The sequence below is a fragment of the Pocillopora verrucosa genome, chromosome 7 (genome assembly GCF_036669915.1).
Source record: "Pocillopora verrucosa isolate sample1 chromosome 7, ASM3666991v2, whole genome shotgun sequence".
NCBI classification, from domain to species: domain Eukaryota; kingdom Metazoa; phylum Cnidaria; class Anthozoa; order Scleractinia; family Pocilloporidae; genus Pocillopora; species Pocillopora verrucosa.
This window is the reverse complement of record NC_089318.1, coordinates 14,820,938-14,833,553: the sequence shown is the minus strand read 5'-3', so window position 1 is coordinate 14,833,553 and position 12,616 is coordinate 14,820,938.

Here is a 12,616-nt window from a genome sequence, read left to right as displayed (position 1 = left end):
AATAAGTATGAGGAAAAAGTCTGAGACCTTTATAACCGACCACTTACCACAGGGTGACCACTTAACACAGCGCCGCTCAATACAGCTCTGACTATATTATTGATCTCAATTATAATCGCAGCTGCTGTTGATTTTGCCTGCGCAGAAGTTACACTTTAACTTTTACACTTTAAGTTACACTTTAACCTCAAAGACGGTGATTTACGTATCGAGAAAATAATTTACCTTCATCATAGATCTGACCCTTGAATCCAGCAGTACACAAACAGCGATAACCTTTGTTAGTGTAACCGCTGTGACAAGTGGCGTTATTCTTGCAAGGATTTGTTAAACAGATATTCTGACATTAAAGAAAAAAAAAACATATAGAAAGATGCCGACAGGCATATTGTTTAGAAAATCATGCTTTCAATGATATCCAACTTATTTCCATCATATAGTTTTGCCAGCTTTACAACAGATAGCATGTTATTCTCAAATCACGATCTACTATTGAATGTGAAGTTGAGAACCTCTTAAGTACACTGCAATGTTGTTAAACAGTTGCAAATGCTCAACGCAAATCCTCACCGCTGTTCTATTGAACATCTGTTTACAAAATTTTAAAGCAGGGTTTAAGTGGCACTTGCCTCTGCTCCTCGGTAAATGTATCTTTGACCCTCGACCAGGTCGTTGCTGTTTCCTGCGTGAGTGACATCATTTAACTCACATCTGTGTGTTCCATCATTTCCTTTTGGTTTTTTGCGTGGGATTTCCCACACTTAGTCAAGGCCCGCGAAATTTATTTCTTTATTTCTTTCTTTATTTATTTGTCCACGAGAGAGAAGTGCTTGTCACGTGGTTTCTATTTGCGTTCAGTGAGCCGTGAAGACTGGATTCCAGTCAGCGTTTTTTCATAGTGTATTGTACGGCGGCCATTTCTCTTCTCAGTCGTTGGGTTTTGGAGAACTTATTCGGAATTTCATATTTGTTTCTTGGGGATTTTCGTTTCCAAGGTAAGGATAAGTCATTTCATATTTTCACGGGTTCTTTGCGTACTTTAACTTTTCAATTTTGTTGTGGGAGCTTCACGATTAAGCTCTCACGAAAGGCGATTACGTTTGTACACCTGGTTTGTGTTCTTTCTTTCATAATCTGAGGCGTTTGTTTCGTTATTTCTTCAGGTGTCTATAACAGAAGATTTTTTCACGTAAGCCAACACGCTGAAACGCGGCTTGTGTTCAGTGCAGGTTGCACAGGAGCTTTTACGCTTTCACAAGCCAACATTTATCGGCTTGGACCTTCGGTGCGGGTTGTGCCAGATTGAAAGGAGTCATTGTACTCTCGCAAGCCAACATTTGTCGGCTTGAATGTATTTGTGCGGGTTGCGCTTCAAAGAGTCTCAGGGAAAGATAATAATGACATGGATGACATTGCTGGTTATGTTCTCTTCCATAATGATAACCTTAATTCCAGCAATGGATCAAGGTCTTATGGTGGTACAGCTGTGTACAGTAAAATCCCATACTTACCTGGATACCCCTATTGTCACAATATACATGGTGTTGAAATAACAGTAATTAAGTTAGCAAGTCTTTAGGATTGAATAATCATAGGGATATATCACTCCCCAAACGTGCCCGTAAGACAACTTTATGAAGCAATAACTGAGGTATTAATTAACATTTCACCAGACAACAATAACATTACTGGAGACTTTAATATAAATTGGCTTGTTGAAACAGACAGAAGACCTTTGTATAATTTACTAGTGAGGGGTAACCAGTTCATATCAACTTATACAACTGACAACAACACAGTAATTGATCATATATATACAAATATATCGAACATTGATATACAAGCAGATGTTTTAGCAACATATTTCACAGATCATAAAGCTGTTTGGGCCTCATTTCACGGTGTCCTCTAACAAATTACTTTATCATGATGTACATTGTTTTTAAGTTAAGAGAGCAACAAAAGAAAGCAGTAAATAGTTATGAAAAGAGTTGCTTCCCTTTTTTCAGAGGAATTTGTAATGAGAAACTCGCAAAACTATTAATAAGGAAATGCTGCTTATTCATTTGGTACCAGAACAGGCCTTTTAAAATTAAGTTTGAAGTCATCTTTCTAAGAGTTGTCCAGTTTAACAACCATTTACAAAAGACAAAAATAAACTACATAACACACAGTCTTGAAATTTCAAGGCAGCTCCTTTAGCATCTTGGCTAATTTCTAACTGCAACCTTTATTGACAACCCTGCATTAAACAATTATTCCACAGTTAAGTCTGCCGCAACCCCTCCTGAAATACTCCAGGATACCAAAAAAAAAAAACAACAAGCAAACAAACATATTAGTGAAGTGAGCAAACAACCACATGCGTGACTTTCACGTAATCTAAAATTCGTGATTGCAGCATTCCCACGTGCGTAAAGTGCTTGTAACTTATGGGAAACACACGCATGTTACACCAAAAAAACCCACGTGTAGTAGAAGAGGCCGATTACTCGCAATTTCTCGTAGTTTTGAATTTCCCTTTTGTTTTTCAGAACATCCATATACCTGTACTTTTTTACACCGATGCGATAGAAATTAATTGGAAAAGCATTCCTTGAAATAGGAAGTCGTCCTGTATTTTCAGCGAAAAAGATCGTCAAGTGATCAGAACAACACCGGCCAGATTATAGTCACGTGCTCGGCAACGACTTCTTGAAAGCGATCGTCTTTCATTCTTACCATCAAAACAGTCACGTTTGCATAGAAGAATAACAAAACGAAACGATTACAACGGAAAGACCCAAATTGGCGTAGAAAGAAATAATGCTGCAAATTACCATTTTCTTTAATGTCATGGGTACATGTTTCCGTGGGAATTTCTGTGTCAACAGCTTGCTGTCACTCACAAAGTCTTCGTGATTCTCGCTGGTCCTCGTTATGTTTAGCGCATGGACGATTCGAAGACCCTTCAAATTTGGTTTTTAAGTTGATCATAGCACTAGTCTGAAACATTTGAAGTCCATTTCAATATAGTAAATGTCGAAACAGGCCTGTAAAGACAATAAATATCGCAACGATCAGTGCAATCATAATAGCGCCAGGACTTTGGACTTACTTCTTCGGAAGGATAGATCTCGAGTTCGAAGCCGACTAATTACGACTAATTACGAAGAGTCCACGCTAATTTGCATATCGCAGAGCGCCCACAAGAACTCGTTTCTCCGCTATCGTATATCCACGAGTTAAACAGTAGTAGCAGAAATTTTTTCAATTTTTTTTCAATGACTGTTACGAAAATATTTACTGCTCCAAGTATTTGCAGTATTGCCGTATAAACAAATAAATAGCCTAAGCCACCAAGAGGTAATTTATTTGTTGAAGACGATTACCAAACGTTCAAAAACACGCCAAAAAGCTTCCAGGGAGGGAGGGAAAGGCATATTGCTTGATAAAAGTATAAGTTAATAGCCCAGATCTCTCCTGTGAATCTGTATTTGTTCAAATAATTCACGCACAAAAATTACTATTCAGGCTGTTGATTCCAGGCCTAATATCACCCCTGTAGTACAGTTGACTCACGGTGAGCGACAGGTTTGCTTCCGCTCAAAAACCCCTTGCAAACACTTTGTCAATGAAATCCCACACAAGTACGCATTGCGGACCTATTTTTTAATATTATAACTGACACAGTTTGGTTCCATGAAACATCGTATCGCACATAACTCTCTATCCTTGACGTCATTAACTTGAATCACATGGTTCACCAGGCGTTGACCGTCTAACATTCTTTAGTTCTTGAATTCCAAATAGTGGCATTCTTCTGGGTCAGAGGGAAATTTCTCTATTGCTTTGTGCCTTTTTTTTAAATTTAATAAATCTTATCTTTAAGCATTGAGCTAGAAAAGACATATATTCGCTATGCCAGCGTCAGGAAAAGATATATAGTTTTAGTAACTTGACGAGTAGTTTAGTAAATCGCTTAACGCAAGTACTGTTTTTATGATAACTTCAAGATAGATTTCTAGAAATTTTGAGAAATTTCTAGAACGTTGTAATAGGTATATGATGTAATACTACCAAACCAGTTGTGTTGTAAACTTCCTTAACGTTATAGAATACTTTGTAAATTTATATAAGGACTAAGTCGTGTAATAGTGAGACATGCAAACAATGGAGGCCTTAACATATCAAACTTCAATCTCATCGAGAGAAAGAAACTAATATGCTTTATTTCAGATGTGCAGTAAAATCGCCAAAAAATCAATTTTAGGTTTTAGTTACGGGAGTCTATTGCAAACACTCCACAACTAGAGCTAAATATTCCACGACACAGCGAAAGCATGTCGGTAGGATTTAGCCATCCTTACTAGACCTGGCACCTTACATTTTCCAGCTCTTTGAACTGAACATCAGAAACTAAAATGGGGTTGAGGCCTGTAACTTTGTTCATATATTCATATGTTTTACAACTTTGATGCAGATGAAATTATAACTGAAAGAGAACCAAAGCAAGAAATTGTTTTGGTTCGTTTCTATAGAGGCAGTTACGTCAATTATTTCAGTGCATCTGCCGACAGCAAGAACTTAAATTTGCGTTTGAGAGGCTTAGCTAATGCAATTGAGGTTATTTTTTTTGTAGACATCAAAGAAAATAAAGAGCTTGCTGCTTAAATGAAACTGGCACTGCACCACGTATTTGCACCGCATTTTCTTTTATTTCATCATCTGTCTAAACCATAAGACTACTGTCAGGGGGAAAAATTATGTATTTCAATTTTAGGACAAATTTTATATTTATTTATCGGTCTAGATCCAGTTCTGTATTTTGTTCGTTCTTTTACTCGACCGGTTGAGCGGTAAAGAATGGTGAACGAGTTGTTCTATTCATGTTATTGATTATTCAAATTAGTTATAACCAGAAAAAGTAAATTGTTGACATATCACAAAAATATTGTACTTAGGGTTTTCGTGGGTTTTGGGGTAAACATCTTAAAAATATATTCATATACTTTTACATTTGAAATATTCGGTTATTCGGGTTTTTTTTCCTTTGGTAGTTAAATAAAAATGTACAAAAACCACAGTGGCTTTTAGAATGGATTTTTATCGATTACTCGCTTTTACTATGCACCTGCTTGTCGGCACTTTTGTCATCTAGTACATGGGTTTTTTTAGGTAAATATAAGTGTTAATGGTCTTTCTGGAAACATTGGTTTCCATGGTAGATAGCAGCTGAGTTTAAACGCGTAAATCTAATTTCTTTTCATGCAATGGTTTCCAAACCAATCTTGTATAAATAAGCAGAAACTTTTAATTGCTTTTTCGTTTTTTATTTCCTGAGCTGCGCTACTGCAATTAAGATAGGTATTGTTTTCTATACCAGAGCTGTAAATTCGCACCTAGGTTTCCTACTTTAATGGCCTAAAGTTTATTGCATCCGTCTTTTTAATTTTGAGATTCTTTCCGTCGTAGAAACAGATGGAATAATTAAGTAGTTTTCGTTTAACTTCAAAGAGACTTTTTTCCGCTCCTTTGTGTCCTTATTCAAATATTGCGATTTGTGTAACAATAGCACTTCGCACCAGTTACTTCTTAAGCAAGTACCTTGTACAGCTTTGATGATTACAAACTAGAGTATGCTAGAGGTCATGTCGCTTGTTGGCCTGACCTAGAATAAAAGTACTGTGGAACCAAAGATTGTCTTATCCTTGACGTCCGTATAAGCTCGCTCGAAGTAGATCTCCGTGTACCAGGAAATCGTGACGAGTTTCCGTTCTCGCTGCCAAGTCGTCTCTACAGAGTTATTTCCCCCAGTTGTTGTTGTTCCGTCCGCGAAGAGTCAGTCCTCCAGTTTTGGGGCGAAAACTTATCGTCACACTACACAAGGTTAAACACTTTTTGAGTTACATTTGATACTAACCTTCTGAGAACGCAGCACTGAACATCAGAGAGCAAAGGAGAGGTAAAATAACACAGATGCGGAGGGAGATGGACAATAGAAAAGTTTTTTTTGTCTTAAAAGCGTTCAGGTCAATTAACTTTGAACACCGCATGCCTGTTATGAAAAGCTCTATCCCCATATATTTATATATTTTTTCTTCCATTTGAAATTCAAATGTTGAAATAGTTTACATAATAATTGAGAGTGTTGTTATTAATATTCATTCGGATTGGCATCAACTTGCTGCTGACTGATAAACATCTCAAAGTTGGTCATAATACAAGGAGCTGATATTCGATGAGAACAACATCTGTAACTTCTACAAATTCCGATAAAAATTCCAAAATCATATCATTCAAATGCCGAATGAGAGGGGTAAAAAGTTACCTCTGGTTAATATGGGGTAACGAGGTCAGGTATTAGAAGCATTCCCTTCCATAAATATTATAAATTATCATCACTACGTTTGAAGTTTTGTAAAGATGAACAAAAAAACCTAGCTCTATCCGCCTTACGTTAAGAAATTCACTGATTAATAAAAAATAAAGTGTGAGAAGAATCCCTTTTAGACTAAAAAAATTGCAGTGTTTCACACAATGTTGTGGTAAATTAATTTATCTTTGGTTATTGCAATGAAAATATTTAAATGGCATCAAGATATTCTCGGCTCCTGAAGAGTTATATTCTGAATATCGTTATAAAAAAATACAAACCTAAGTTATTGCGTGTAACACTCAGTAAGGATAGTTCAGATGTATGAAATTATCATTTTCATTGTTTTGCTGATTTCAGGAGACTACGGTAGTTTTTCTTGTACATAAAAGTGGTGCCGGTGACAACGTTCATCACCATATGTATATAGTTTTTCTTTCCCGTTACTGTACCAAGATGTATCCCATAGCTTTGATGCTTCTCTGCCCATTATCTAGTGTATGCCCGGAAGCATGGATTCCACATGTGTTGGTATCATCATGCGGCCCCCCTGTTCCAAATCCGATCCTGGAGTCAACATCACGGCAATTATTTTGGTTGTTAGCGAAAATACCGATTCTTGCTTTAGAAGCTCTACTCTTCCAAAATGCACTCTCCGGTTCAAGATTGAATCCTTCTTTGTTACAGTAACGCTGTAGGGAGCCCTGTGCACCAATCAGCGACTTCCACGTATCACGACCTAATGAAGTGGGGCGGTACTGCCCGTCAGCGATCAGTGAGTACAGAGAGTCAGCCTTCGTGTTGATGAGGATGAACCTGAGTTCTTGGTTGATCTTCATACCGAGACAGATCTTGGAGAAGGAAGTGTTCCAGTAAGTCGGTAATTTGGTCTCCTCTGTGTCAAATCCAGTGTTTCCCGCAGGAAGGTTATATTCTGACTTGTCTCTCCAAAACTCAGAATCGTAATGAAACGTTTGCTGATCACAAGTAAAAGAGAATTATCTTTAAGTAAAAGGTAAGGATAAAGAAACCATGAAGCTACAGCAACCAGTCAGTAGGATCAAAATGAACTCAGTAGAGACTCAATAGTTTTCCTCGAGTCTGATAAGCCGAAAGGGTGATGAGAGTTTTAAATCATTTTAATTTTGAGTAAGATTTGACACTTGATAAAAATAAATGATCCTTCAGAATTGTATTCTTCTAAAATTTTATATTGCCTTGCGTCCAAATACGTCATTAATAAATTTTTATGTGTGTTTGAACTTTCTTAGAAGCAAATCTTTTTACATTTGAAATGAGTCCTAAATGCTATTTCAATAAATCAAGGATGACCAAATTATTTTTATTAAAAAAAATAACTCTAAGATTTCCTTAAAAAAATATCCATAATTTGAAACGAATACTCCTTCTTTTGTTTTCTTTTGTCCATGACGTCCAAATTTATCTTTAGTTTGAAAGAGACCACGAAATTAAACATTTTAACACAATGTGGTAAAAATAAATAAATAACAGACCATAGCATCCGACGGACAAAAACCCAGGAAGGAGAAGGCGCTGTTGTGGTTGGGGAGATGTAAACGAAAGGCATATTACGAACATGTTATCTTTAAGGCTTAATTTTTCAAAACTCCAAAATCTGACCCAGTTAGTTTAATAGCTTCTTAACAAAACCTAGGACAGACCTTGTTGCCATCAATCTTCATAACAGGGGTCCATATTCCATTACCACATCCTACGTCCCCCACGTGACAGAAAACGGGAGTTAGTTTTGAGTCGATATGGAGCGTAACGATGCCACTCTCGCTCAGTCTATCAAAGATAAACAATTTAAAATATACATATATATACATATATATATATATATTTTTTTTTTGTATATGTATATTTATATACATATATATATGTATAGTAATAGTAATCAGTGGCTAAATCAGTAACACAACAGCTGGAAAAAACTAGAAAAAAATCACCATATTTTTTCTTTTTTTCTCGCCTTAAAATCTTTACCACTCTATGTGAGATGAGCTTTGTCGTTTATTTTCAAATGTAGCACTTACATCTGCCTGTCATAGGCTTCCTTGCAGCTTGAAACCGCAACCGCTGCAGTAAAAAAGGATTTGAATTTTTAAACTTTATAAAGTTTAAGAAGTCTCAGTGAAAAATTTAAATTTAAATATTGCATCAGCACCGCAGCTGTACCCTCCTGTCACACATTCGTCAATATCAGGAAATGCAACACATAGACGTTTGATTACAATTATACTGTTTTTAAAGCAACCACTGTTTTTCTGTGGCGTTTATATGTACAAATAAATTTCAAAAGTGGGAAGTCCACGTATTTATTGAATAGTTTTACCTTCATCACAAGTCTGACCCTTGTATCCAGCAGTACACAAACAGCGATAACCTTTTTTGGTGAAACCGCTTTGACAAGTTGCGTTGTTTTTGCATGGAGTTTTTTTACAGTTACTCTGACATGAAAATTAAATATATTTGCAAAATTAATAACAACAAAGAAAAGAACAGCGGTGACGGTTGATAGAATAATAATAATAAAAAGAAGAAGAAGAAGAAGAAGAAGAGGAGGAAGAGGAAGAGGAAGAGGAAGAGGAAGAGGAAGAGGAAGAGGAAGAGGAAGAGGAAGAGGAAGAGGAAGAGGAAGAGGAAGAGGAAGAAGAAGATGAAGAAAAAGAAGAAGAAGAAGAAGAGGAAGAGGAGGAGGAAGAAGAAGGAGGGCGAAGACGAAGATACAGAAAAATGAACGATTACAAAACAAACGAAGATCCGTTTACGGTATGAAGATAGTTAATGATATTGGCTTGACAACAGGATTTGAAATTTATTTGATGGGAACATTTCGCGATTTGTTATGTATGTCGCTAAGCAATACGAAATCCCCAAATGTTTATTGAAAAGGTGCATAAGGGGTAAACAGTTTAAATCAACTAGAGAGGACACAAATTTCACTTGCCTCGGCCCCACTGTAAATGTAACTTTGATCTTCAACCAGGTGGTCTTTGTTTCCTGTGTGATCGTGAGTGACATTATTCAGTTCGCAAATATATGTTCCACTTCTTTGGTTTCCAAGATTATAACTGACACAGTTTGGTTCCATGTAACAAAGCAGTTCACACAATTCTCTGTCCTGAACACCATGAACTCGAATCAGATGGTTTCTTAAGCGTTGACCTTCAATAGTATTAGCGGGGTTGAATACCAAATGGCGGCATGATTCTGGGACAGAATGATTTAAAAGAAACAAACAAATAAATCAATATTTTACTTCCAAATACGGTTTATAGCAAACCGAAAGAAATGAATCCTAAGGCTGACAAATATTCGTCTATGACAAGGGATGAAAGATTTATAGAAAGTTGATCATTTATTTGGTTCAGAGCCTGGGATAAAAAATTTTTTAAAAATTTAAAAAAATTTATCAAGAAAACAGAATCCAGTGTGGTTGTGGAACTCAGCATCTTCCAAAAGCAGCAATCTAAAGCATTGTGCGCGCGGAAAAAGTTAATATAAGAAAGGTTACTATTCTATTACCATTCTATTTTTCAAGTAGGCATGCAGTTAGTTACTCTTCTCAGAAGTTTCAGCCTTTAGCATGGAGCTAAATATTCGTCGGGCTGCCGCTGTCAAATATCTTTCGTTTTTTTTGAAAACACTTTCCACCTTAAACAGAATCACTGAGAAAAGCCTCTGTCTGTGTTATGATACGAAATCATCCAAGACGTTAAAAAAAAGTCAAAAAAGATAATAAAACAACCACAAAAACAAAACAGAATGATCCTATTTTGGTAACTGATTCGCTAAACCTAAGACTTTTAACTCCAACTGTGTAAAAGAGAGCTTAAAGGCAGGTAGTTGTATAGTGTTTTTCCCTCGGAGAAGTCATTGAAGAAATTCAGAACACCATCTGATAAAAAGAGAGGAAGATGCATATTTCCAATTCGTAAGAGGAGGAGCCTGTAAAGCGTATGCTCGACTTCGCATTTAAATTATCTGTGTAAATCGTCAAGAATCTTGCCGCTAAACCAAAACTGGTATTCGACCGATCAAGCTATTTGCATCCTATTCGTTATTTCATCACCTTCGAAAATATGGCACTTAACAAAAAACATATGTATATATGAAGTCGGGATATGGGTAAAAATCAAGATACTAACCTTCTGACAAGACGGAACCAGTTAGTACAGAACGAAAAAGTAGAAAAATAGAACAGATGCGAAAGACAAACATGACATAAACATAAAAATGCAAGCAGGACTGTCTCGATGTTTAAGATTTTGGAAGGCACTTCACAGTGAACGAAACACACTGCAACTATATGTCATGAATGATTTTCTGAGTTGAAAAATATACAGGTGTTTACCTCTTTGGGCATGAATTCTTAATGATGTTAAACAAAATAACTTTCCTTTTAAAATTGAAAACTCTCGGTTGAAACAAGACTTATAAGCTGTTGTCAGACATTGAACTTTCCATTGTGCGAAAGTATAAATAATCATTGAATTTGAATACAGCATGTCTACCCAACACCTTTTAACGAATTGACCTCTTAGATAATTATCATGGTGAATTAATTTTTAACACAAGAACTTAAACCGTTGAGTACCCCAATTATTTTTATTCATTTTAATTAGCGTCGACCTGCTGGGATCAAACAAACCTTTCTAAGTAGTAAATTATAATACAAGAACACACGTCTACAAGGGTATTAAGAGTAAATGTCAGTAAAAATCAAGGAAAATTCAAAAAAAGTGGCCACGGTCAAAAAATCGATTGCGCTCATACTTTGTCAGTTTGAAGGCCTAGATAAGTAACTGAAGGATATGAGGTTAGTTTTTTGAAATATTCCATATAACGGCAGAAAACCACGAAAAACGGTCACCCTACCGAAAGCTCGGATTTCACCTAACGGAAACTCGAAATTTTACACTTTTCAGCTTCTCGCTACACAGACGTTTACATAGCTGTGAATCTTTCTTAAGTATAATTGAATACATTGATTCTTCCTTAGTCAAATCATGGGAATTATTTTTATCTCTGCTTATTTGTGAGCGAACTGAGACCCGATTAAGAAGACACACTTTTCTCATTTACGCGAAGGTGTAAAATAATCCAAACTCAGCGACGAAAAAAGCTGACCGGTAGTTCTTCAAATCCTCTGATATTATAACCAAAGACAGTTCAGTCATTGATTTTTAGGTCTACGGTTTTAAATCTTTAGGATCTAGTAGCACTTTTGCATGAACGCCGATCAAAATTCGATAAAATTCCAATTGAGCGCCTTTGAAATCTACAACTCTACATAACAAAGCACTATTGAATAAATTAACTCCTCGGCCAAAGTTTGTACATAAAACATAAGGGTTTTGCTTTTTTAGCGGTTTGAAGCGTTTTAAAAATATATATTAATGTTAAATAATGTCTACACAGGTAAAACAAACTATGAAACACCAAAATTACCACGAGCTGAAATTAAATCTCACAGGCTCGCTCCCTAATCTGCGTCACGCACGAGCGACTTAGCGACAATTAGTACAGTAACAAACAGATATTTACATCCGTTGATTTTAAATAAGTCGTATTTTTAAAATATCTTACTCAAAGATGTGCCAGGTTTCCCTGTTAACTTGCTGAAAAAAAAAGAAAACCTTAATAGTAATTCTAGCTCAATTAGAATTGATTTTATTTAGTATGAGAAGTTTTGTGCCGTCGAAAACCAATTGGAAGTAACTGTTTCCACGAAAAGCAAATATTGCATCGTTCTCTAAATAAACAAATCTACTTAACCATATTACCAGAGTATGTTGTTGGCGAAGTTAATAGACATACATAACAACGACGTCTTGCTCGTTCTTGAATATTGTCGGTGGGATTTGCGGCGCAGACGAACGCACTTGCTAAGTAACTTCCAATGGCTAATTTCTACCCTTAGCTTTCGTCACACTGCTCACGCTGTGTAACAAGGATATAAAACATCGCACAAAGTCCTAAAAAACTCTCCGGACTTGAACCAGAATTGATTTTAGCGAGATTGCGTGTTTTTAAAAGCCAACGAGTTTATTGGAGATGACTACCCGTACCGTCTCATCGCGTCACTTAGGCATAACCTGACACGATGTCGATAGTTTCGACTCCTGATGGCCGAGAGCACTCGGATTTCTTTTTTTCCGAGTACGCCTGTGTCACTTACTGAATAATACATCATTCTCATTTATTCACCAGGCTTAAAAATATTCTATCACATTT